The 26,772-nt window shown below is 46.2% G+C and overlaps 1 pseudogene; it reads right to left on the bottom strand.

The window, feature by feature from the left end:
• Window positions 1–24,682: 24,682 nt before the first annotated feature.
• LOC150064971 (calcyclin-binding protein pseudogene) lies at window positions 24,683–25,416 on the bottom strand (annotated as a pseudogene).
• Window positions 25,417–26,772: the final 1,356 nt, after the last annotated feature.

The raw sequence follows: 26,772 nt of genomic DNA, 5'->3' as shown, positions 1-26,772 counted from the left end.
CGGAGGGAGTCCGAGGCGCCCAGCTAGGGAGCGGTGGCTGAGGTGACTGTGGCCCTGGGCTGCCTCTGCCTCGACACCCCAGGATACCTCGCGGTTCCTTATCCCAGGCTCTCCGGGACCTTTCACCGAACCCTCAGCCTCTCCTCCAGGTCTGCCGCGGGACCCCAGCCGGCCCTAGGTCCTCCTCTGGAAGAGTCGTGAGACACGGCCCGGCCCGCGGCCGCGCGCGCGCCCCCTGTCGCCCCGAGACCCCGGCCGGATCCCGCCTTTGGCCCCTTGCTGCCCCGCAGTTCCGATCCCGGCTCTTGGCTCTTGGCCTGGTGTTTCCTCCAGACCCGATCCGGGCCCGGGCCCCTTGGCGGGGTCTGGGGCGTCCCCGGTACTCGCCTGCTGGGCCCCAGACGCTCCGGCCCGGGGCCTTTTGCCTCCAGTTGCCTTGAGATCCCGGCCGGATTCTGTTCTCTCGCCCCAGGCAGCCCTGTGATTGGGGCCGGTCCTCTTCCCTTGGTCCGGGATTGCCTGGAGACCCCAGCCGGCCCTCCTGCCCCTTCCCCTGGGCTCCCTGGAAACTTGTCTGGCTTCCCTCCCCCAGCCCCACGCCACCCTAAGACCCCATCCAGCCCCTCATCCTGAGATGCACTTAGCGGTTGGCCTCTGCTACCCCAAGATTCCAGCTGCCTCCTGGTCCCTCTTCCAGGGCCGCCCTCAGACCCTATCCGTCTCCCTCTCCAACCTTCCTCTTGCCCAGGTCTTCACAGATACCTTTCCAGAGTTGCCCTGGGCTCTAGAACCAACAGGGAGGCAGCCTAGAGTAGCAGGTCCTCACCCACGCCAGACCGGAGACCTGGGACAGCCAGCCGTGCTAGAAACTACTAGAAACGTCCTTGGTAAAGCATTCACGCATGTAACCAGCGATTTCTGGTTTTATTTAAAACTCTCAAAGGGCCCAAACCGGGGTCTCCAGACACATGTGGACAGGGATGAGGCAAGGGAAATCCAAGAAGGAAGCAGACGCAATGCTGAGCTGTGGGGCCTGCAGCAGAAGTCAGGATCACTATATGGGGACTGTGTGTATTGAGAGGAGGGGGGACAAAGGGAAGGAGTGGGCAGGGTCCCAAGCCCTGCCCGACCACCCCCTTTCCCACTGAGTACTCTCCTGGTGAGAGAGTTCTGTTTCCCCCTGATGTGGGTGTCCTCTTCCTGGTAACTGAGTGTTCTCCAGATCAGTGGCGAGTGCTCTCCTCCTGAGGAGTGAGTGTTCTCATCCTGGTGAGTACTCTTATACTTGTGGTCTCTACGAATGGTGCTCCCATTCATGGACTCCTATGCATGGATGCTGATAACTGGCTTGGAGAGCCTGGGAACACAAGCACCAGTGTGTCTTCCCCCTTGCATGAGGTGGCTGTGCTGTATACATAAGTGGCCATTAATATCATGAGAAATCCAGACAGAGAAGCAGGACTGGATGTTTCATTGCCTCAGCCTGTGGAGGGTCATTTGTGTACTGTGGGGTGATTTTATTTTTCCGGTGGCACTGTTTTATCTTCATTTGAGTCCTGTTTAACTTGAAGTTCTTGGAAATGCTCACTGTGGACATTGACAAAAGGGTCAGATCTCCTGAAGGTTTCCAGACTCTGGAGTTGTGGGCTTAGTCCTAACCAAGTCTGAGTGCCTGGACCTGAAAGAGCCTGTCCTGGGTGTCACTTCACTGACTGCTGTACCAGGCCTCTCCCTGGCTCTCTACTTTTGTCTTCTTTTCCTGTTCTCCTTCCCCCACTCTTCCCTAGAGCCATTCTCTAGTGCTGTCCTGAAGCAGATGAACAAAGGAACAGATGAGATTTATGTGTATCAGCCTGCTGAGTGATGGGATTAGTGTTGCTTACAGTTGTATGTTATATACTGCCCTTCTCAGCAAGCACTGTCTTTTAAGTGTAGGTCTCCTACATTCTGTTTTGGTGTTAAAATACTTTTGTGAGAGATACTGATAAGTGACAAGTTGTCTGATTACTGGTAATATAAGAAGTTGGTAGCTTTTGCCTTTAAGATGCTATAATTGATGCAAATATTTGGGGATTTATAGCCTAGCTGTTAAGGCCAGAGGATTCTGGGACCTGAATTGGACTGTGGCAGTCTTCACTGCTCAGTATCAAGGGTTTCTGCAGTTGGTATGAGAGACTGAATGCTAACCAGAGAGATGGTTGTCTTGATCACAGGCTTGTTGGAGACCTGGCTTTGACTGTGTCCATCCTGGGTGCCATCCTTACTTTTTTCATAGAGCTTCCTGAGTAGCAATGAGGGACCAGAGGACAGGGCTGGTCTAGGGAAGCATTGACAGGAGACACAGGCTGTTACTGGCTTTTAAGGAAAATGGCTCCTATCCTCCACTGGTTGCCCCAGGTTCTGGGTCCCTGGCCCCATGTGCTACTCTGTGCTGGAGAGGACTCTTGCATATCCTCAATAAAGAAAAGAGGAAGGGCTCAGAGAAGCCCCTGTGACCGTTCAGTCCTGAGTTAGAGCCTGCATGTGGCTGCATTATCCTTTATCTAGTTTGATGGCTTTCCTCACAGTGAAGCTATGGTACCAGCTGCCTATGATATTGTCCTGCATCGCAGAGTTCAGTGAGTGTTTTTCTGAGTCCAATGAGACATTCTCCTTGTTGGACATGGCTTAATACCTCTGTCTTCTACGGGGTACGTTGATATGCACTGTTGTGACAGATTGAACTCCTGTGTGTCTTCCCAAAGGGTGAAGGAGAGCAGTGTTGCTGTGTTCCAGTGGGTTGTCAAGGTGAAAGAAGAAAGGCAGGGACTTGGTTTTGTCTAGCAGTCACTAACTCCCCAGGAAAAGGAACTCCATCTCTACGTTCAGGTAGCAGAGAGGAGGTGATGGCCCCTCCCCGTTGCTTCTACTTCCCATGGAAGTTTCACCTATTTCTCTGTGCAGTTGGGCCTCAATGAGTATCTCGATGCCCCTTGGTTTTTAGACCATCGATGTGTTGAAGGGACAAATCTCAGGAATGCAATGAACATGATGGACCAGAAGGTGTAAGTAAAACGCCTGGGATTTGAGAAACAGGAGCTAGACCCGATACACAGGGGAGGGGCCTAGGGCTCTGCCTTATACTAAGCCCTCCAGTGCTGTCCTCATCCACAGATTGCAGGAGGGATCCACATTGTGGTCTCTGAAGCCAGGAAAATAAGTATGAGAACAGGATAGCATCTTAGTATTTCTGACTGTAACTGGAGCTCCTTTGTTTCTTCTGTCATGAGGTACCATGTCTCTTTGAAATGTGATTACAGAGAAGGATTATCATGAGCATGAATTGCCCCTGGGTCTAGTGCCATTGGCTGGGAAAGCCATTCCAGGGGCAGAAGTCACACCAAATAAATCAGATATGGACATGAGGCACATGGAAGGCCATATGCTTTCCCCAAAGAGCTGGCCCTATCCCTGAGCAATTTTTATCTAGGAGCATTTTGTCCTTGGAGGAGAGGAGTGGGAAGGCTCCAGTGGGCTTCTGCTGCCTGCATCCATGCCAGGAGTACACAGGTCACCCATTGTCCCCTGCAGATGAGGATACTGAGGCCATAGTGCTGGCATAGGGGCTAATCCAGGACTTGTCATTCCCCTGAAGCAGGCATATATGGATCATGCTGGGGCCTAGCCTTGCATGTGACATTCTCTCTTTTCCATAAACAATGGCAGGAAGTGAATCAGGAGATCAAGGAGCTGCAAACCAGCCAACAAACAAGACCTTGAGCGAAGGCTAAGGTGGTTTGCCTCATATCAGCCTGCATATGCTACTACAAAAAGCTGGTGGCCTTTTTCTTCTGCCACCCCAGGCCTTTCTCAGCGGAGTGTGCTATATACAATGTGATGACATTAGCAGATTGTCCCTGTGTGTCCAAGTTGGATAGTGCACAGGTAGTCCGCTGGCCAGCAGGGTCACAGAAAGTGCTTTGAGAGACTCATATTCTGATGCTGGAGAACCCATGGAAACCTGAGGGTTGAGTAGTCATCTGAGGTAGGCTGCAATTTCACTGAGAGTTGAACTGCCATAACTGAACTGTGTCTCCACACCATGCCACCTGACCTGCATTCAGGCTGCACTTCTTTTCTGGACTGATGGTGCCTTTAGATCACACCCGAGTATTCTGTTGCCAATAGGAGAACATTCATACTCTGGGTGAGATCTGTGCCAGCTGGCTCTCTACCTTCCCTGCTCTCCTTGGTTGCTAGTGTATCCCTTCCCCTTTTGCCTTCTTTGTCATCTTCTTCCTGACTTTTACCTTTCCTTTTGCAGCCGTTGACCCTTCTCATAATTTGTATAAACAGCCAGATTGGTCCTCTGTGTTACCTTGTTCTCCTGACTTGACCTGGCATCTAGACAAAGCTGGCCGCATTGGGCTTGTTGAATGGCTGACTTGTTTGGTCTTGATTTTTATTCACCCTGTTCAGTGACTTGTTGCGTCCTAAGGTGAAAGATCCAATAAAGGAAAACCTTTCCTGTCCTGTCCTTGCAGTTGTTTGGGTGTACTGTTTGCACAGCAGCAGCAGCAGACTTAAGTTGCAAGGAGAGTGTCTTAGGTAACAGACAAATCTTGCTGTTAGGGAACTGAGGGCTGGATGGTGGTAAGGTGCCATGGACATGGCTTCTGGTGTGTGGTGAACAGGGCTGCTCTAGAAATGTATGACAAAGGTGCCACCTAGAGGCACTCTTAGGTAGAGTAGGCTTCACAGAGGGCCTGTGGGTGGCACTTGAACTAGGAGATCACTGAGATCCTGGCACGACTGAGCACAAGACTGTTCTGGTTTCCATGACATACATACATACATACATACATACATACATACATACATACATGCATGCATGCATACATACATTTATTGTAATAGTGGAATTATATCTCAGGGCTTCACAGTTGCTAAGCAGTTGATCTACTCTGTGACTCATGTCTCTATCTTTTTCTGCTTTGATTGTGTATATGCACATGCACATGTGTGCATATGTGTTTGTGCATGCAGATATGGAAGCTTAAAACTCAGAAACCTCTTGCTCTACTTAGCTTTTTTGCTCAAGGCTAGTGTTCTATTACTTGAGCCACACCTTCACTTCTGACTTTCTGCAAATTCTCAGATCTCAGCCTCCTGGCTTCTCTACCAGTAGAGGCAGTTTTCCTGTTTCCTAGTGCATACTGTCCTTTGTCCTCTGTGTCTGTCTCCCAAAGGACCTGAAGCAGAAGCTGTGCCTGTATAAAGGAGCAAGACACACTTGTCATGAGGAACATGAAGTTCAAGTTGCTGCAGCTGTCCTGGGTGAATTGGGAGCTGAACTGATGCCAGGAGAAGAATGTTCACTGTGTTGAGGAGTCTGGTGTGGCTGATCTGCCTCCAGTTGATCTTGGGTCACTGGGTTCCTTTTCAATATGTGGCTGTTGGAGTGACTATGGCCAGTCCTGATGAGGGAGAACAATGGGCTCCTCACAGAGGAAGCTGGACCACTGAGAGAAGCTGAAGGAATCTCTGGTGAGGAGGTAAGGGTCAAGTGGGTGAGCTGTACCTGTGGGGCTGCCTTCTGCCCTGCCCATGTGACCCTGGTGATCTCGTCACACTCAAAATCTGCTCACCTGAAGTTTGACTGGTGCTGTGCTGGTGGGAATGTGTTCCTGTATGAGTTTGTCTGGGAGCTGGGTTGTGGCCAGGGATGATTCGGGGTTGTCTGGGTGGCCCAGTGGCTTCAGGGAGGTGGGGAGGAAGGCCTGCTCCAGCCTCTGCTAACTGTGGGATAGTGGGAAGGGTCCTTGAGCCAAAGGATATAGGTGCTTCACACTGTTGGAAAGCAGAAGGTGAATCCTCTCTGGGGTTTCCAAAAGGATCACAACCAAACTGATACCAGTGTTTAGCCCAGTGAAACGCATTATGAATTTCTCAAGTGCAGCAGTAAAAGACTGGATTTATTGAGGCTGCTGAATGTGTGCAGTTGCCCTCACATTAGCAGAGACCTGACTCAGGGAAAGAAAGGCACATGGCATCTGTGAGAGAGATGTAGTAGACTACTGTGTTTCTTCTTCCAGCCTCTACTGGCACTTGCCTGGTGCTCTGTGGGTAGATGCCCATGCTGGCAGCATTGGAAAGTTGCTAGTATCTGTTCACCATGTTGGCCCTTGTCAGCTGTCCTCACCCCACTGCCAGTTCCTGAGCTGCCCTCATTTGGATGGTGAAGAGTCTATCAGGACAGCTGAAGACTTGGGTCTACCACAAAGCCTTTGACCCTTCTGTGCCTCACAGACAGCTGGTTCACCAGTGGCCAAAATGGCTCCACACTAAGTACCTTTCTGTTTCTCTACCCATAATATTGTTTGGTTAGAAATTGATTAGAAAAGGTTAGGGCTCTAAAGTCATTGTCTGAAGTCCTGCAGGAATGCTTGCTGGCTGTGTGACATCTGTTCTGTGTGCACAGTGAGGAGTAGTAACAGCATCTGCTCACACTAAGTGTTCAGATCAGATTTGCCATGTAGTGATGTAAGAGCACTGGCTTTACCTACCCTGTACCTGCTGGCCCATAGAAGGCACCATAAATTTAAGAAGCACGGAACTCAGGCCTGTGCTGGGCACCTCGGGAATGATGGGAGGCTGATCCAGTGCACATGGTCTTCATGGCCTACTTCCATTCCAGAGAAGCAGTGAGGAGTAGCTGGAGTATGAGCGGCAATGTGAAGCATGTGGGCAAGTGTGGGCCTAATGCTCTGGCTGGTCCTAGGCTGCCCTGGGGTTGTGAGAAATTTTGCTATGGCATTAAATCTGTCTGTGCCTTAAATCCATCTGTATGGGACTTGGCATCCTGTCAGATAGATGCAGGATGAAGAGCAATGGATGTTCAAGGCTCAGGGCTGGGTCTGCACTGTGGGCACAGTGTGCTACAGGACCATCGTGCCATGGTTTCCCTGTGATTTGTACTTGAGTCTGTGAGTCCAGGAAGGAGTGAGACTGAAGAAGGCTTCAGTATTTCAGCAGCTCAGACCAACAAAACTGCTTAGAGCATTCCATTGTCAGCACTCAATGTCAAGGGACTTGGCATTGTCATGGTCAGTCTAATATAATAATTGTTTTGTCTGTGGTAAGGGGTCCATAGCTGTTCTTGTGTTTTCAGAAGCTGCTGGTGAAGCTATAGAGAGGGGAGAGATTGGACCAGACCATGGGCTTACACTTAAGGTGGGTGGGGGGCTATCCTCACCTCACCCCTTTGGCAGTCCCCCTCTGCCAGGAATCCTCACCTCCTCATTTGTGTTCTCTGAATGGGGCAGGAGCTTTGTTCCACACTGCCCATTTTGATCATGGTGTTTTGACAGCAGGAGGGGAATAGAGCTGAATTATTCAACTTGTTCAAGTTGTAACATCCTTGTTGAAGCCCCAGCAGAGGTGAGCTACTGTCTGTCCTGTACTGTTTGTTACAGGATGATGTATGCTGAGAAAGTAATCACTTTGGGGAATACTCATTCCTTTTAGTAATGGTAATCAGTGGGAATAAACTGAGCTTAGGACTAAAGAATCTTGTCATGATGGAGGACTCTTGTCCCACTCTGAGCCCAGTAGCAGACTGTTATTGATTGACAGCAGGTAGGTAGATGGAGTGGCCCACCCCTAAGTGCTGGTGTGTGTCACAGCACAAGGCTGTTCTCCTTATCCATCTTTCCTGTCCACTCTTCTGTCCTTTAGGAGGCCACATGTTATATTCTCCAGCATTATCTGCAGAATGACCACTTCCTCTCTTAACTCCTCCAGATCTCCCCCAGTGCTCTAGGTCTCAGGGAGGTGGAGCACTCAACCTTCCAGATGAGCCATTGAGTGTGGGCCCAGGCCCATGGAGTTTGTTGTGTGTGCTCAGGATTTAAGACTTCCACCTTCCTGGTTATTTTTTCCTGCTGCTCTGGTAAAGGAGGCCAGGACTGAGACTGTCTACTACCTCCCCATGGCAGAACTGGCCCATAGCACTGGGCGTCAAGTACTAGGATCTGTTGATCTGGCTAAAGTAGCATAGGCTTCCACAGCCAGCTGGAACTTCCACTTTCTTCTTGTGTTCTTTGCTACTATTTCTATGTCCAAGGACCCTGTTGTAAGCATGGCTGGTCCTTAGGAAGCCATGTGCAACATCATGTCTTAACGTTCTCCCCTCTGCCCTGGTCTAGGCCCTTAGTAGGATTGACTGTATCTCCTCCAGGACTGAGCAGTAGGGAGGAGCTGGAGTTTCTCTGCTGTATTGTCTTCATTGAGGAAAATATCTGCTAGGTTGTAGTAACACCTGCCTGTCCTCCCAGCTCCTCAGGAGACTGAAGTCACGTCATCTATACAAGTGTGTTTAGAAGCTGAGCAGGACAGAAAGTCTGGGAGATTCTATCTCCAATGAACTTGCAAAACTTTTGGTATTGGCACCAAAAAGAAAGGTATTGAGACCTTCTCCAGATGATGGGGTTCCCTCAGGTGATGAGACACCGCCTCCCTCAGTTGCTGCCCTGCTTCTGTGGCAGAGGAGCAGAGGAACACAGTGTTGTTCTTGGATCCTGCTGTGATGAACTGGCAGAGTCACATCCTGTCCTAAGGAAGGGCCTCAAGGCCTGAATGGGCTTTCTGGGAGGCCAAGGGAGTGAGGCCTGTGGTGGCCCTTGTCTCTTCAAGCTCTTTGGAGAGTGGCTTGTGTTTAGGGAAGATTCCCCTGTGGCTTACCTGTTGTACTGTAGCTTTGCAGCTCACTATGGGGAGCCTAGTATCTTGGGGGCCTCAGTGCTGTGTGCCTGGCTCTTTGTTCAGCCTTACTTTGTCCTAATTGTCTCGTGAGGCTTGAATCAATAAACTTGGGGTCCACTCCCATGTTATATTCTTCACACACTCAAAACAAACCTACTCTATTGAGTCTGAACAGAATCATCTTGAGCTTGAGGACAGGCAGGGCATGTGCATTACATGCTTCTTGTCACAGCACCAGGCAGGGAAATAAAAAGGTTTCCATTCTAAGGTGGCATTTCTGTAGTCCCAGCTACTTGGGAGGTTGAGGCAGGAGGACTGCTTGAGCTTAGGATTCCCATACCGGCCTAGGAATGAAGCCCCATGGAGTCTGGAGCAAAAGCATGTGATTTTCCTTCTGTTGCTTTTCTTGGGGGTAGGTGGTTGGCAGTTTGGGAGCACCTGTTGGAACCTTCTGTGCAAGTTCGGTGTCCTGGGTAAGCCTGTGCTCAGTGAGATTGAACATGCTGCTGGCAATGGGTGGAAGGGCTTGTAGGAGCAGGGAAGAGTTTATCATTCTGCTGTGGGTTGTGTCCTTGCAGGAGAAGTGGCACATTAGAACGTTGGCAAGTCATGCCCAGGCATGTGTGATTGCTAGTTCACATGTGTGATTGCTAGTTCCTAAAGTTGCCTCAAAGCAGTTGCATGAGTGACCTGGGAGCCTGCCATATGGTGTATGTGTATGTGTGTGTACCAGTAGTAGAGCTTGGGAAATCTCCCTTATACTTTTTTACTCAAGGCTGGCACTCTACCACTTGAGCCACATTACTCGTTTTAGCATTCTTGGTGGTAAATTGGTGATAAGAGTCTCACAGACTTTCTTGCCTGGGCTGGCTTTGAACCATAATTGTGATATCTCAGCCTCTTAAGAAGGTGAGATTTACATGTTTGAGTCACTGGAACCTGGCTCATTTTTTTCTGCATAGTTTTTAAATATTATCTTTAGTTGTCAAAATGACTGCCATTCATTTTGAGTACAATGTCACTTATTTGGTGTTTTAAGGTCTTGCCCTCATTTTTGGTAGTCTGATCCAGCATTGTGGGGCCTGGGGTATTGCCACCACTAGGTGGCACAGCTCCCTTTATGATCTGGCTTTTTTGTTGTTGGTTGGGGCCTGAACTCCGGGCTTGGCCATTGCCCCTAAGCTCTTTTGCTCAAGAGCTACCACTTAAGTGCCACTTCTGGTTTTCAGTTATTAATTGGATTTTCTTGCCAAGGCTGGCATTGACCTATGGCTAAGATCCTCAGCTGTTAGTCTTTTGAGTAGCTAGTTAGGATTACAGGCCTGAGCCACCAGCACCTGACAGACCTGGCTTCCTTAGGAATCCTTATGGTCACCTTTCAAGCCTTTTTCAGCCTCACAGCTTTCCTACAAGGGACTTGGAGCTAACTCCAGAGGTCTGGATGACAAGATTGTGAGGATCCTTGAAGTAAGTGTGGCTCTTCTCTGTGGGCAAGGCTCTGTCTTTCCTGAGATTCCCAGATGCTGTGTGTTCTGAGCTCTAGATTGGGAATGGCACTCTGACCTAACACCATTTCCCAAAGTGTGACACTGGTCATCTTCACAATTTGGGTTTCTGATGTCTGAGAAATCCAGAGGGATTAGGTTGCTTTGTCTTGTGAGTGATAAGTTTAGAAAGTATGCACATAGATAGTATTAACCACACAGGGTTTGTGGGGATCTGGAGGAAGAGTGGAGGCAGGCCTGTAGGAAAATGAGCCATTGCGGTTCATCTAGGAATGCAGGTGCTGTTCTGGAGAAAATTAGCTACGTTAGTAGAATAAGGCAGAGACCTGCACATATCTCACAACTTTAACAAAATGCCACTCTTTTATGATCGAAAACTCAGCACATGGAAAGGAGGGAAATTCCATTGGACAACTGCATATTAATTGCTTATCCAATCGATTCCAGTACTTACACCTGAACTCAGTGCTTGGGCACTGTCCCTTTTTTTTCTCAAAGCTGGTGACACTTGAACTCTACTTCTGGCCTTTTTTGCAGTTAATTGGAAATAAGAGCCTCACAGATTTTGGTAAGGGGCTGGTTTCAACCTGCAGTCCTTAGATTTCAGACTCTTACATAGTGAACTACAGGTATTGACTACAGTATTGAATTTAAGATTCACTGCTGCCCTGATACTGAGGATGTAACAAAGCTGTACTGATCCTAACTTGTGCAGTCTGGTAAGGGAAAGAAGGTTATGTCAGACCAGAGAAAGAGGTAAAACTATCTCTATTTAGAGACTACGTAATTATGTAGGAACTTCCCTGGTATCAGTAAAATCTATTAGCACTAATGAGCAGGGTTAATGAAGTCACAGGGACCAGGGACACTGGACAAAAATAGATTGTATTTACATATAGATAGTGTGTTTACATATAGATAGTGTGTACATGGTGAAGTGCTTAAAGAACATCTAGCTTGCAATTGGATCAAACCCATGAAATACCCTTCTCTCCTTGGCTGCATCCTCCCCTTTTGCAAGTACCTATTTGCTGGTACTTATTTTGTTGGCTTTGACTTAGTCTTTTTAAAGAGTTATGCTATCTGTGCTCCATAGAGGCTATTACACTTCAGATTGTTCATTTGAAATCTCTAGCTTACTGCCCAGTGTGTTTATTTGTAGATTTCTAGGCACATTCTAACTACCAAAATGAGAGAAACTATGCAACTTAAGTTTCTCAGAGTTGGCTTACTTTGGTTAATATATAGAGAGAATGCAGGGAGGAATTCAGTGTATATACCACAGAATTGAGAAATACAGCGGAAGAGGGTGGATTGAAAGAGGATGAAGATATTGAAGTAGTGACACATGGAGATGCATTATACATGGAAACTTTTTGTTACATGGAAAAAAAACCCAATACATAACCTAAAACGGTAAGGGAAGAGGGATTGGTTGGGCTGGACAGGGTGGGTAAGAATGTTGGAAGGAGTGACATTGATCAAAATGGAACATATTCATAAACTGCTTTGGTGAATGGCACCTCCTTTGTCAGTGCTCTCCCTTATCTCAGAGCACTGTCTGGGTGCTGTGAACCCCATGGTTTTTGGTTTTCATGGTGGGTTCATCATGTAGGCCTGAGCAGCTACGTGATTGGCCAGTGGTGATAAGCACTGCCGTAGACTCTGTTTTTCCAGTTGAAAAGCCCCAGCCTTTTGATCCAGGCTTTGGCTTTCTGGGGACGAGCCCCCTAATCCATGTGCTACCACTCATCAGCCAGCTCAGCAACACGCATCAAACATCATCACTAGGGGTCTCAAGAATACTAGCAGCTGCACACAGACCAGGTCTGCCTCACATTATCACAAGACACCACATTCATGCAGTGAATGTCCAGTGTTACCAGGGTGGTAGTTTGTTTAACAATGTCCTAACAGGATTTCGGGGTAGGAATCACCAAACTAATTTCTGAATTTTCTATCCTTGTATACAGGATCAGGAATGGGCAGGGTAAATTTGAAAAGGATCAAGTTCAAGAAATGTTGCCATGTGCTTGGGACAATGATAGGTAAATGAATAGAACACAATGGAAAGTTCAGAAGTAATTGAAGAATATAGTGTTCATTGATTGTTTGCCAATCCTGGGGCTTGAACTTAGGTCCTAAGTCTTCGGGCTTTCTTAAGGCTAGAGCTCTACCACTTGTGCTACAGTGCCACTTCTGGATTTTTTAAAATCTATGTGGTACCAAGAAATCAAACCCTGGTCTTTGTGCATACAAGGCAAGCACTCTACAACTAGGGTAAACTCTTGGCTCTCATTGATTTTTAATTTTTTTAAATTTTTTGCCAGCCCTGGGGTTTGTTCTCAGGGTCCAGCTGGGACTGTCCTTGAGGTTTCAAAAGGCTAACATGCTACCACTTGAGCCATGGCACCAGTTTTGGCATTTTCTGTATAAGTGATACCAAGGAATTGAACCCAGGGCATTGGACATACTATACAAGTACTCTACTACCAGGCTATGCTCCCAGGCCCACTGACTTTTAAAAAGTCAAAAGTGTTGTGATAATTTTCTGAGAGAAAGATGATCACTTCAAATGGTGGTACAAGGCATGACAGTGGGATGAACCTAACATGTGGCCTCTACACCGAAAGAGCTTCATTGCCATGTGGGCCTTTAGAGAGAAGCCAGAACTCTGAAAGCTGGTGTCTGTCAAGAAGGACACACAGAGCATGAAAAAATTGGGAAAAAATAAGATGCATTAGACTTAGTTTGCTTCCAAATAGACCTAATAAAAGGACAGAAACATAGATCTATAGACCTCTCTGGCTGAAGACATATACCAAATCTGTCTAAGGATTTCTTTCCCCTAGTATTGAGGATTGAACTCAGGACTTCAGTACTTGCTGAAGCCAGATTAGAAAAGGCAGAAGATGGGGCTCAGTGGTGGATGGAGCATCTACTCAGTGTGTTACATAGTCCAGGCATTGAGCCCTAGCACAACGAACAAAGGACAAAATCCTTTTTTGAACAGTTGTTTTATGAAATGTGATATATGATTGTTAAATAAGGACACAAAAACCCCTGAGCATCAGTAGTCATAGGGAGTCACATGTTAAGATTACAGAGTGCTAGACTGGGATGAGTATCCCACAAAGACTCGTGGTGCTAGTGGGAGGGAGTAGGATCCTTGAGATGTAGGGCTTGGTGGAAGGCTGGGAATCTTCCGGATTGTAAGAACTGCTCTCACTACATGGATGCATATGTAATGATGATGAAGCTTTAAAACAGGCATGTTTCATTGAGGTGATATGCACCCACATGAAGAGGTGTCTCTGAGAAAGAACAGAAAGTCTTCTGCAGTGACTTAGTTTGTATTAGGGAGAGGGAGGGTACAGACTAAGCCATCCTACTTCAGGCCAGCCTGAAACTTGTCATAGGCCTTGGGGAGCCTGGACCTCTCAGGCTTTTGAAAAGTGCCCAACTCTGGCCTGGATCTGGGTTTGCTTCTTGGCACAGGAAGCTTCAAGCTGAGCAAGAACCATTCATCATTTGGAGAGGAAATGTCTCATTATGTGAGGAAGAAGAGGGGCAATTAACTCCTTTTCAGTTCTGTGATAGCAAATGGCCCTCCCACAGTGAGGGAAGGTCACGCTAACCTTTCTGTTGTTATTGTTCTGCTGTTTGTCTGCTTTTGAATTGATAGGAGTTGTTTAAGTGTCTCTGTGGAAGACATTCAGATGCAAAGTTCTGTGTATTCCCATTTGCTACCTCTGGTTTTTCCTTCTTGCTAGTCTCTGGATTATTGTGCCTTTTATTGGAATCGCAATTCCAAAATGTAGAAAGAAGTCATCTTTTAGACTAGACCAGTTGTGTCACCTTGATTTTAATAGTAGTTTCCTGTAAATCAGATTTTATATTATTATTGACATGAAAAAAACTGAAGATAAGAGAATCACTGTTGTTTCTCTGGTTTGGACATTTGTATTGTTTTTTTTTTGCAATCTGGCTGCATTGTTGTAGGTATTCCAGCAGGGGTGGCTGATGCTTAGACTTGAAATGTACTTTGTCTTGTTTGTTTCATCCATTTAGTCAGCTTGGTTTCTTTTTGTAATTTTGTAAGTAGGCATTGGGGTACCTTGGATATCATGGGATGCATGTAATGTTGCGGTTGGCTGGGAGGCCTTAAATTTTCTGTCACAGTAGGGCAGAAAGGGGCTGTGGAGTTTCCCCTGGGAAAGCAAGACTTTGCCTACTAACCTAACACCAGGCCAGCTGGGGGCAAAACAGGGGCATGGTTGTCCTGGCGTAGTGGCCACCGATGATAGTGTGTGAATGGACATGCTTATGTCCAATGAAACTGTCCTTGGGCTGGGGAAGAGCACTTGCCTGGTGTAGGGGAAACTCTGGATTTCATCCCCACTACTAGAAAGAAACCACCTTGATTTTTCATAAACAGATGAATCCATGTGGCTTGAGGGGCAAAACCTGAGTAACAGTACTCTGAGCAAAGAGCTGGGGATGTAATTTTATCCAGAGAAGAGCCTTGCTCTCCTTTAACTGAGTAGCAAGCCAGTAGTGTGAGCTGCTCAAGTTTGTGAGAAACCCCTACTCTGGCTAGAGTCTTGATGCTAGAAGTCAAGATCTGCTCTAGGGACCTGGAAGTATTGTCCTGTCATGAAGATCTGTAAAGGATGAGGCAGGCTCCAGTGGCTCACATCTATAAATCTAGCTACTCAGGAGACTAAGATTTGAAGATTGTCATGGAAAGCCAGCCTGAACAGAAAAGAAAGCCAGGGAGATTCTTACCTCCAATTAACTACCATAAAAGCTGGGAGTAGAGTTGTGGCTCCATTCTTAGAGAACTGGCTGGCCTTGAGCATCCTAAAGGCTCAGGGAGAGTAATCAGGCCCAGAGTTCAAGCCCTGGGACTTCCCTTCCCCTTGGAGAAATAAAAAGTTGTGAAGGAGGATGATGTCACAGCCTTGTAGGTTGGCTGCAGAGCTGAGAAATGAGGGCATATGAGCCCAGTTCTGTGGCTCTAGGAACCAAGAGTAGGATTCCTTAAGACCGTTTAAATCTGGGAAAGCCCTCTGAGAGTAAAGCATTCTTATAGAAGGAGTGGGCTCTTGGAGCTGTCTGCATAGTGCTTGTCTTACCCAGGTAAGAGGGTAGGGGGTGCCACAGGTGCATGTGTATCTATGAGGAGGCTGCTCCCTGTATGTCTGAGTGTGTTGATTCTGGATGACATTCCAGAGCTCTCCTGGAGAGGATTTGAGCTTTCCTTTGCCCACCATCTCTTCTCCAGGTCCCTATTGCTCAGTGCTGAGGGCTGGGGTTTAGGATGTTCTACCTCACAGCTCTGAAAAGGCTACATGAGGTCCCTCTTTATCCAGCAGCAGTCAGTACAGTAAGACTTGCTTTTGTTTCTATCAAAAATGAGAGTGACTCTATGCAGCCTTTCCATTTACTAACAACCCTTGCCAAATTAGGTTTGTTATGTCCTAAGGCGAAGCTTGAATATGTTTTGTGTTAAAATTACATTTCTCCCCCTTTTAAAAATGAAATGGGCTTACTTATAAATGTCCTTGTTAAAATCTGAAAACTAAAATGAGGTTTTTGAAGTCTAATTATCCCATGAGAAGGATTTTTTAGACTTAAAATCTAATTATAGATGTATTTTTGAAGACTTTCTAGCACCACTGAAAAAAAATGAACTTAAAGTAATGACAGCCTCTTCTCTTGTTTCCTTGATTTAGGAGCACGCTAGAGAATGTGAGGGGAGTAAAGCCATTCTCTCCACCTTTCCTTAGGAAGGATTGAAAACAAATACTTCCAGCCAGGAGTTTGGCCTAGTGGTAGAGTACTTGCCTAGCATGCACGAAGACTCAGGTTCAACTCCTTGGTATCACATAAACTGCTGTGTGTCCATGCAGCCTTCTGTTTTCAGTGCATGTCTTTCCAGACACTTGTAACGCATCTGTGCTTATGTGAAGTGAGTGGTTCTACAGTGACCTTGAGAGTGATTGTAAGGTCTGTGGAAAGGAAACTCCACGGATTTCAGGAGAAGAGGGTTTATTGCATGAGGAAAGAGCAGACTCCTGCCACCCAAGATGAAGTCAGGCAAGCAAGAGGGCTTAGGGCAGGAAGTGAGAGATCATATAGGGGCGGGTATAGACACAGCAAAAGTGGATGTGATCTCAGAGGATAGGGAAATACTTCAGTAGGGGCCTCTCACTACCCCCAGGCATGCCAGTTGCCAGGGTTACAGGTGCTGGGCAGGTATTTCCAGAGTGCAGGTGGAGAGAGCCAAGGGAAGAAGTCATTTCTTCCACTCAGACCTAACAGTGACTATCTCCCTTCAGGATCCCATGGTCACCTCTTTTGGGTATAGCCATGGATGTGCCACTGAGGGATCATGTGTTAATTCTTGTTCACAGAATAGAAGTTACCCTATCCTGACCATCATTGGGCTACACTGCCCCTTGTCCATTTCTTCCTTTTGGGCACTAGTGTGAATCTCAAGAAGAGTCGGTGGGGGCACAGCAGGGCAGATGTGAGTGATTGTGATCCTTGCAGTGCACTGGGGCCATGGTGGGCTAGAGCTGGAGCTGCTCAGGCACCAGTGCCTTTTCCTCTTGTGGTCTTTTCACCCTAAGAACCACAAACTGCATGCTCTCTGCACTGCTGGGATCTTAGACACAGCCTTGGCCATCGCCTGTGGCTTCCTTGAGAGCCTAGATGGCTCTCTAATATTTTCCCCTGGCTGGCCAGACCTGCTGGGCTGACTCCTTGCTCAGACGATATAGCTCAACGTTCATAGGCAAGGCTTCATAAACGACAGCTCATTTCTCTGTGTGGTTATCTTACTCAGTGATGCAGATTCATGGACCAGCCTGACCCTGCACTTGGCTCCCAACATCTCTCCCATCTTTATTTTAAAAGAATTGAATCCCCCTGTCTTAGGTTGGGTGGGTCACTAACTCTGCCTTACCCGTCATGGAGAAAATTCTGTTTAGGTGGGCCACAGTACAATCCCAGGAATAAATGGATCCATTGTATATAACGCAAATAAAATCAAATCTAACATGGCAACGGACTCATTGAAGAGTCTGTAGTTTGTGAACCCATTCCCCCAGGAGGATTACTGTCTCATATGATGCTTTAAGTCTTTCCTGCGTCAAGGCAACAGTAGCAGATACAGCAGGTACAGCAGTAGGCTCTAAGGAACTAAAAACTAGAATACCTGCTACTATTAATCCAATAAACCTCCTAGAGTGCTTTAGGTCTTTTAACTGTTGTAAAACCAAGATCATACCAGGGTCCAGACATATTCAAAGATAACATAATAAAAGGTGGTAGAGGTAGCTAATCCACTATACATACAATTTTCAGAAGAACAATTATCACATGTCATATTGAACTGTGTAGAATCAATGGATATTTAAAAGGTCTATATATAATGTCAAAAGGAAGAGAATGTTCTTCTGATAGGAGGAGCTGAACCAGGTCATATTACTAAGGGCTGTGGCAACCATGCTTGATGTTGAGGACAACCATTCATTCATCACAATCCAGGTTGAAATGTTGGATAGAATTGGCTCCTGACCAATCTAGTAGCCATTTGACTATGCTGAATAAATGGATTGGGAGCAGTCCTATATGCTGATAGGTTGACATGTACGAATAACTTAGGTCCCTCCCACGTTGCAGGATGCACCAGTGGCGAGTCGGGGATATAGGCCCAGTGAGTTGCTGCTTGTATGACCATTGCTACTCTCCACAATCCAACGCAGCATTCAGGTAGCCAGTGGGCGTCATTTCCTTCTGTGAAAAATCAGATACATGCCCTCGACTTCATGTTAGAACTGTATTGGGTTTGTGCCAAGCACTGGTTAGGGGATCCTTTCATTTTACTAGAGGAAAAGCACGTTGCTCCTTTTTCCCCCAGTATCATTGTGCTTCAGATAAATTATTTGAGTCCAAATTTTAAAAATTTAAAACAAAGCATGATTAAGTATATTTGGAGGGGTAGCAGGATACAACTCCCCCGTCTTAGTTTTAGCAATCTGATGTTTTAATAATCTGTTAGCTCGCTCCATAATACCCTGACCCTCTTGGTTATAAGGAATGCCTGTGATATGAGTGATGTTGTAAGAATGGCAAAAAGGAGAGAAATGTGTGGCCTGGATAACTAGGGCTGTTATCTGTCTTAATTTGTGAGGGAATCCCCATAACAGCAAAGCAACAAAGGCAGTGGGAAATACAATATTTAGTAGCTTCCCCTGCAAGAGGGGTGGCCAAGATAAGATCAGAATAGGTGTCTACTGTAACATGAACATATTTTAACTGGCCGAATGTGTGACATACATCTGCCAAATGTGATTAGATAGCAGACCCCATGGATTCACACCTATATGAGGAGCTGGTGAGAAAGGCACACAGTTGGAGCAAGTTTTAACTCTCTGTCATGTTGCTTCTGGAGATAATTTAAACTGATCGCACAACGCTGGAGTATTTTGGTGATGGATGGCATATGTCTGCTTTGCAAGTTGAATCTGAGTTAAATATATTCCAATGGCAGAGTCAGTAACTGCATTGCCCTCACTTAGGGGGGCAGGAAGGTTAGTGTGAGCTCGAACAAAGCAAAAAAAAAACAAGGGTGATTACGGGAACTAAGCAAAGTCTGTACTTGGTAGAATTGGGTCTGAATGTTGTAGTTAGTAGTTCCAATAAAAGGAACAGTTTCTATGACTTGAAAAGCACGCATTACATATTGGCTGAGTATAAGTTAAAGGGCTCCCTTTGTAATAGGACAAGTGCCTGTAAAACAGCCTGTAATTCCACCTCTTAGGCGGAGGAAAAACCTGTAGCCCAAGACTGGGTTTTTCCATTAATGGTTAAAGCAGCCATTCCATTGGAGGAGCCATCTGTAAAAACTAAGGTGGCAGAAGGCAAAGGCAAGGCCCGTACTATGAAAGGAAAAAGAAATATATGGGATGCAGCAAATCAGAAAAGTTTATTAGATGGGTAGTGATGCAAATTTTTTCCTATATAGTTGGCCCAAGCAATGGCCCAAGAATCACAATGGGCAAGTAACCAATCTTGTTGTAAATTACATGGAACACAAATAAAATGAGGTTCCTGGCCTAAATATTTCTAGGAGTCCACTCGGTACATGTGCACTAGAGTGGCCACCAATTCATAATAAGGAGCCAACACTTTGCTGGGTGTTGATGGCAAAGAGAGCCACAAGAGTGGACCATTCTGCCATAACACAGCAATTGGGGAATGAGAAGTCGATAAAATATAGGCTCCCCAGAGAAATGAATAATCACAATAGTTCATGTGCTGCTGAGAAAGTGCATCTTCTACAATTAGAATAGCCTTCCTGGCTTCAGGATTCAAATGGCACAAGGACATAGGATCTGTATCTCCCTTCAGGAGATCAAAGAGGGTTTTTAACTCTGCAGTGGATAGTTTCAAATAAGGTCACAGCCAGTTTATATCCCCCCCCAAATTGTTGAAAACCATGCAGAATTACTCAAGTGAGAGGTTTTTAAGCGTATTTTCTGAGTTGAAAATAGTGAGGGCCCAATGTGTGGCCCAAATATGTAAAAGGGGGGTGTTCCTGAACCTTTTCTGCTGCTATTATGAGGCCAAAAAGGCTCAGATTTTTGTTTTAATTGCCCAAAATCTTGTCGCACAATAGTAGGGTTAGAATGAGCTAACAAAATATCATCCATATAATGAACAATATAAGCAGAAGAGTATTTTGTGCGGGTAGAAGAAATAGCTCTGGCTACAAAACTTTGACATAAAGTTGAGCTATTTGCCATGCCTTGTGGGAGCACAAGCCAATGATACCGTTTCATGGGTTCTTTGAAATTAATAAAAGGAATACTGAAAGCAAAACGCTTACAGTCTTGAGGTGCCAGGGGTATAGTATAAAAGCAATCTTTTAAATCTATAATAATTTTGTAAGTATCCTTTGGGGTTACCATGGGGAAGGCAACAGGCTGTAATGCCCCCATGAGTTCCATAGTTGCATTTACTTTTCTTAAATCTTGTTAAAGCCTCCATTTACCTGATTTTTTTCTTTACAACAAAAATTGGAGAATTCCATGGAGAGTTGAAAGGGGTTATGTACCCTAAATCCAGCTGTTGTTGCACCAGCTGTTGAGCTGCAATGACTTTCTAAAGAAAGGGGCCACTAGTCTCCTTGGAAATGTTGGTAAGGGGTCCCCGGGTGCCCAGACTGAAGGTCACTTTCAGGAATCTTGTTACCTTATATGGTTGTAACTGCCCAATGCTCTCTTTACTGCCTGCACCAAATGGGCCTAATGATGAACTGTCTGGGAAAGGTGCGTGCAAGGTCCTGAGAATGGAGCATTAGGGGCAATGGGTCTATTTGACTAACAAGATTTGTATCTGATATCTCTTATTTCTGTTTTATTTTTCCTCTGGATAATTTGAATATATCTCTGGACTTGGCTTTTATAGATCTTGGCTTTTCCTAGCAGTTCCTGACCCAAGTAAGGTTTTGTGGGATCATCACCTTGGGACAGAATGCAGTCCCAGCACTATCAGCAACATAGCAAAACCCTCCTCTCCCAGCTTGTGTGTAGGTGTCCTAATTCTGTATGTGGTCACAGTGGTAACTCTGAAGTTTTCCAGGGCTCACCAGACAGGAATGATTTCTTACCTTCCAGAGGAACTGAGAGAAGTCCAAGCGGAAAGCACAGAGTCTCTGTACCCTGTACTTGAGATATGAAGGATGGTAGTATCAGGTTTGAGTGGCTGGAAATTCCATCAAGTGGACAAAAATACCTAGTAGGTAGCTGTGGTCATTTGCTATTCCACTTCCTGGCTCATCCAGATGGATGTTGATGGTTGTTTGACTTGCTGGACCAGGCAGAAGGCAAGTGCTGTCAAAGCTGTGTGCGGGGTCTGGAAGTGAACTGAAAGTAAATTTTAGCATTCCCGGGTGATCATGTGCTTCCATGGATGACATGCAGATGGCATACAGGAAGAGAAAGGGCTGTTTGTACACAAGCTAGAATGCCTACAGTTGTTGTAGACTTTGTGGGGGATAGGCCCTGGGCCTGGACTTCTGGCTCTCAGCAAGTCTTCTCAGCCAAGTCTCTGCTCACTGCACAGTCTGTTTCCCAGCAGTTGGTGTTTCCTATCAGTTGGTGTTTTGTGGTAGTTAGAGGTGGAGCTGAAGATGCTGAAATCCCAGCCTCACTCTTTGGAGCCAAGCTTCTGTTGTTCAGAGAGGAAGTGGATGCACTCAGGTACTCCCCTTACTCCTCTGGGCTGTCACTGTTACCCCACCTGGTTCCCCAGAAGCAGCCTTCCAGAGACTCTTTTCCACTGCCTCATTGAAGGCCTTCTGGTTCTCAGGCATAGTCTGCTCACCTGGGTTCCTTTCCCAGAGTCACTGCCCATTGGGCTGGATCTTTTGCAGTATCCTATCCACAGCCCAAACTGACAGCTGTCCTCTCTGCTTGTACTCTGTCCGTGTGTGTCTGGAGGGACTCCCTGGTTGTGAGAAGTATGAAACAAGGGACCTAGCCTGCCTGCACACAAGCTCTATGCCAACATTGTGGGAAGGGTGCAGTCAAGCATCTTTCAGGGAATTTCTCATATGCAGCAGGAGGACTTGTCATATGTGAGATGGGGATGGTTCCCTGCTTGCCCTCAGCCTCTACATTTTCCTCTAGCTGTGTGCCTCACCATTCTTTCAGCATTCCAGTTTCTCAGTAAACATAGGCCTTTGGCTGGGGATTTTCCTGAAACATGTTTCTACTTTCCTTTGCTGATAGATGAATAAGGCTTTCAGGAGACATCTTAGCACTGCAGAGCAGGGTCTGAGCACCCCACCCCTGGCTCACCCCTTTTAATCATATTGGCCCTGCAATCCCCACTTCTGACAAGTGGACATGGATCGGCTGCCATACCCTACCCCCATCTTGTGGGAGATGTTGACCAGTGGCAGGGAACAGGACAGGTGTGGCTTCTTGCTGAGATCATCTGCTGCAGTCCAGGTGCTGGTGTCCAGGACTCTGGCAGCTGCTGGTGAAAAGAGATGGCGTCTGGGGACCTGAAGGCACAGGAGACACTGGTTGAGGTGGCATGGAGCTGACATCAAATGGCCCTTTTTGGCTGCTCAGCTGAGACCCCAATAGACTAGAAGAGGCTCAATCTGGTTACCTGAGTGACTTTGGCTCTGCAGCTTTCTCTTCATGTTATGGGTCTGTTTGGTGCTGTCAGAGCCATGTTTGGCTGTTGAGATAAAAGCAATAAAAAGCTTGTGATGCATCTTGCCTTGCATCCAGGTCAGAAAGTGTTGTGTGAACCAGTTGCAGAATCCCCGTTATTTCCAGAGCACTTCTTAAGTAGAATCAGGCTTTACAAATAATCTTGTGTGGAGCCTTTGGGTCCCCAGTTGTTTGTACTTGCTTCAACATATGAGTCATGTTAAGGCTGAGTACCAGGGGTCATAGAATAGAAAGCAGAGGTGTATACTCTGCCTTCTTTACTCTCATGGTTCAATGGAGAATTGGGGCCTATATTCATAGGAAATTGTGGGCAACGGGGGTTCATTGGGGGACCCAGAGTATGTGAGAGTTGTAGGCGCAGCCAGAAGACAGTCCCCATGAGTTCTCAGTTCTTGCAGACTGAATGGAACAATGAAAGTCTACATGTTCAATCTGTAACTGGTACAGGAGGTGTCATCCATGGAGAATGCCTCCAACAGCATGCCAGCCTATGTGAGACCTGGCGAAGTGCTGGGGTAGACAGTATTGCTATCTCACCCTGCAGGATCTTGAATGTCATATTAGACAGATTCTTGTCACCAGACACTAAGAGCTAGGTCTTCAGGTGGAAGATATAGAGATTGGCAGGTGTAGCCCCAGAATGTGGGCCAAAGGTAGAGAAGTAATATGTTTGTGCGCGCGCACACACACACACACACACACACACACACACAACACGTTTTCACAGGCAAGCATTCCAAATTGTGCCAGACCTCTAAGGGAGTAAAATCTCTTTCTGTGGTTGATAGGAACACAGGCATGTTGGAATCGTAGACTATCACAATTTGGTTTTCTTTGTTTTTTTTCTTGCTTGCTTTTTTGAGTGGGTTTCTTCATTCATTACTTCTGAACTAAGAGCAGAGCTTCCTGACTTACTGTCTGATTTGGAGGCTACTTAACTCTGAGTAGTTTAGTAATAGACTAGCATATGTACCAGACTGTACTGGAGACTCTGCAGCCACCTCAGATAGCCACTTTTTTCCAGTCCTGGGACTTGAACTCAGGGCCTGGGAACTGTCCTTAGGCTTTCTCAAGGCTAGAGCTCTACCACAGGAGCCACAGCACGATTTCTGCCTTTTTTTCTATATATGTGGTACCAAGGAATCAAACCCAGGTCTTCGTGCAAGCTAGGCAAGCACTCTACCACTAGGCTAAACTCCCAGCCACAGGTATCCATTTTTTACCTGGGCTCAGTGATCTGAGGGCTATTTGTAATTTGCCCATATTTGTAGCTTGCTGGTGTCTTGAACCAGACAAATACATCTTGGTTCTCTACTTTGCTTTGCTGTGTCACACCCTCCCGGCAGCCCTCCCCAGTGGTGGTCAGGAATAGCTCAGGCCCTTATTGAAGAGATATGACTTCAGTCACCAGAGATGCCTGCTCCATCTCCCCAATAATGGATACTGGTGGTGTCGGGCTGGAGGCCTCATAGTCAGGTCTCCCTCTGGGTGTGGAAGAAAAATCGTGGAAAGGCTGTCTTTGAATAAGACCACAGCAGTCTTTATTGGTTGAGGTTAGGTCTTGGGAATTTTTAACTGGCCTCAAACTACTGTCCTCCTGATCTCCACTTTCTGAATGGGAAGGATTTCAGGTGTGGTCTACTGTCCCCTCTCAGTTGAGGATTAATGAGTGAATCAATGCTGGGGCAAAGCTCCCTCCATCTAGAAGCTAGTCAGAATATGTACAGAATCTTTAAAATCTTTTAAGGTTCTGTTTTTCTTTTATGGTGGCTTTGCTTTTTTGTGTGGTTTCTTTGTTGCTGTGGTTTGAACTAGTGCACTGTGTTGGCAGGCAGGTTCTGAATCAAGCATTTCTGTCATAGTTCTAACTTGCTGCTTCAGTTTGTTTTGAGTTAGGATCTTGTGTTTGTGTGAAGGCTGGCCTGGCCTATGTCTTCCATTTTATAACTAGCATAACAGACCCCAGTTTTTTTTCCTTAGGCAAAATTTATTTCAATGAGACTGTCACATAACCAACCCTTCTTAAAAAAATAACCAGGATACTAATGAAAGCATCTTTGGAGGAAGTGTTTAATAAGCATATTTTATTTAAATAAATCCTCCAGTAGGAAATGGAGAATTCACTGCCTTTAACTTAGAAGGCTGTGTAAATATCTGCCCAACATTCCATTATTGGAAACATCAGTAATTCCACATACAGTTCCAAGAGGATTTAACAGTCTCAAAATTCTGGGTCTCCTTTGGCTTGCTTCTCTCTTGATTCCACCCAGGCTTTATTAATGGTGCACTTCATATCATCGTCTCCATCTTCATAAATTTTCTTTAGAACATTCATTAATCCCTCACTAGGATCTGCTTCAGTGTCATATGAAGGCTTTTCTTTCTCTTCGCACTCCTTTTCCACTTGAGTCAAGTAATCCCATCGTACATTTTCTGCTTTCTTTCTACATAAGAACTGTATCCATCTTGACTTTTCTTGAACTGCCTTCTACAGAGCTGGGCTTCAAGAGATTGTTCACTCTCATGGAGTAACTCGTCCCATTTAGATTCTTTACCAAAAGATCAAAGGACCTGCCTGTGAAATGCCCCTGTGCATTCTCAGTGGGAACCTGATGAACTCCAGTTAAAGTAATGTAGATTTTCACAAACTTACCTGACTGATCCCATTCATAATTGCTGATTTTCAAAGCATATCCAGTTGTGATGGGAGCAACAACAGCAGCTGGCTTTTCATTGTCAACCTGCGGTTTCTTCTGTGATTTCCGTTGCCTCTTCTTCTTTATTTCTATCTCAATCTTAGATTTTTCAGATGTAAGGGCATCACGTATTCTTTTCCTAGTGGACTTTTCCAGTAATGCTTTTACTTCTTCTAGGTCTTTCTGCAGCTCCTCCAAAGCCGAAGCCATGGTCCGGATGGGTCTGGCTGAAGGCTGAAACTGCAGCCGCCTGCCAGATCCGACGGGAAAGGCCGCCCAGAGCTCGACCCCCGCCAGCGGAGACCCCGAGCGCCGACACACGCAGCGGCCCGCACGCCTCGCGTATGCCCCACGCAGCTGTGCGCGAGCCCGCGGCCCGCCCTCCGTGGCCGCCTCTGGAAGCTTCGCGAGGCCGCCTCTGCTTTGCCGCGCTCCGCTCTCCAGACCCCAGTTTTTCAGTAGCATGGAGCTCCCGTCTCAGCTTTTACTGTGAAAAATGAAGTCTCACTAACGTTTTTCTCTGGCTGGCCCTGAACTGTGATGCTCCTCATCGCTGCCTGCCAAGTAGCAGAGATTACAGGACTGAGCTAGTGTACTTAGCTATCTTTAGAGTTTTTAAACAATGATAAAGGAAAGTAAAAGAATGTTATCCTCACCATGAGCCTACAGAGTTGTGAAGAACATGAGTGATCCCAGACACTTCCCCCACCTTTGCCCCTCAGTATACAGGTGAGTTCCTGACACACAGTCATGAGTCTTACCTGTTAACTTTTGGGGCAGTGTGGGGTTAAGGTAGGATCCTTCTGTACCCATGGGCTTCCTCATTGTATAATCTCCCTCTGACCCTCAAATCCAGACGTGTCTTATTATCCCAGCCCCCGCAGAGGGTTAGGAGAGGCTATGCTTACTGGTATGGAGGATTACCAGTAACTTAGTGCATCCACCAGGCTTTATTTTGATAACCTGTTCACAGAGCTGAGTTCTCTGTTTTGCATGCGTTTTGCATATCACAAGCAAGGGCAGTCTAATCTACTTTAGACTGGGATGTGCTTCTAATGAAAACTTCCAAATCACGAACGGTTACTAAAGAGAGATGAGGGGGCTGTGATGATTAGGACCAAGTGGAGAGATCATAATATGTGCCTTGAGAGTATAAATGTTTTGCACAAGAACGTGACACATTGTCAAATAAATTATGTCTAATACTTGATTCAGTACAAGACAACTTGTTAAGAAACTGGCAAGTTAATGGATGTATATACCAGATGAAAGTTACCATTATGTCTCATATTTATTCTAATGGAATCTGTTTTTCCTAACAGTGGCAGGCAGAGCAACCTTTGAGCAGACCTGCTATGGAAAAGTACCACCAGGAGTATTACTGAGTTCCCCAGAAGGTAGGGTGATGGGAGATATTAGAGATGTGTAATTTTGAATGATGTTGCAAATTAGATTTGTGCTGTCTTCTTTAGGGGAGGGATTGGAGTGATGTTTTTTGATAAGAAGATTGCCTCAATGTGGTTTCAGATGATTGATTTTTGTTTCACTTAAATACTCATGTCTCAT

Source organism: Megascapheus bottae, chromosome 3, assembly GCF_031878675.1.
Source record: "Megascapheus bottae isolate mThoBot1 chromosome 3, mThoBot2.hap1, whole genome shotgun sequence".
In the NCBI taxonomy this organism is placed as follows: Eukaryota; Metazoa; Chordata; class Mammalia; order Rodentia; family Geomyidae; genus Megascapheus; species Megascapheus bottae.
Note: the sequence above shows the minus strand (reverse complement) of the source record. Positions and strands in the feature narration are given on the sequence as shown.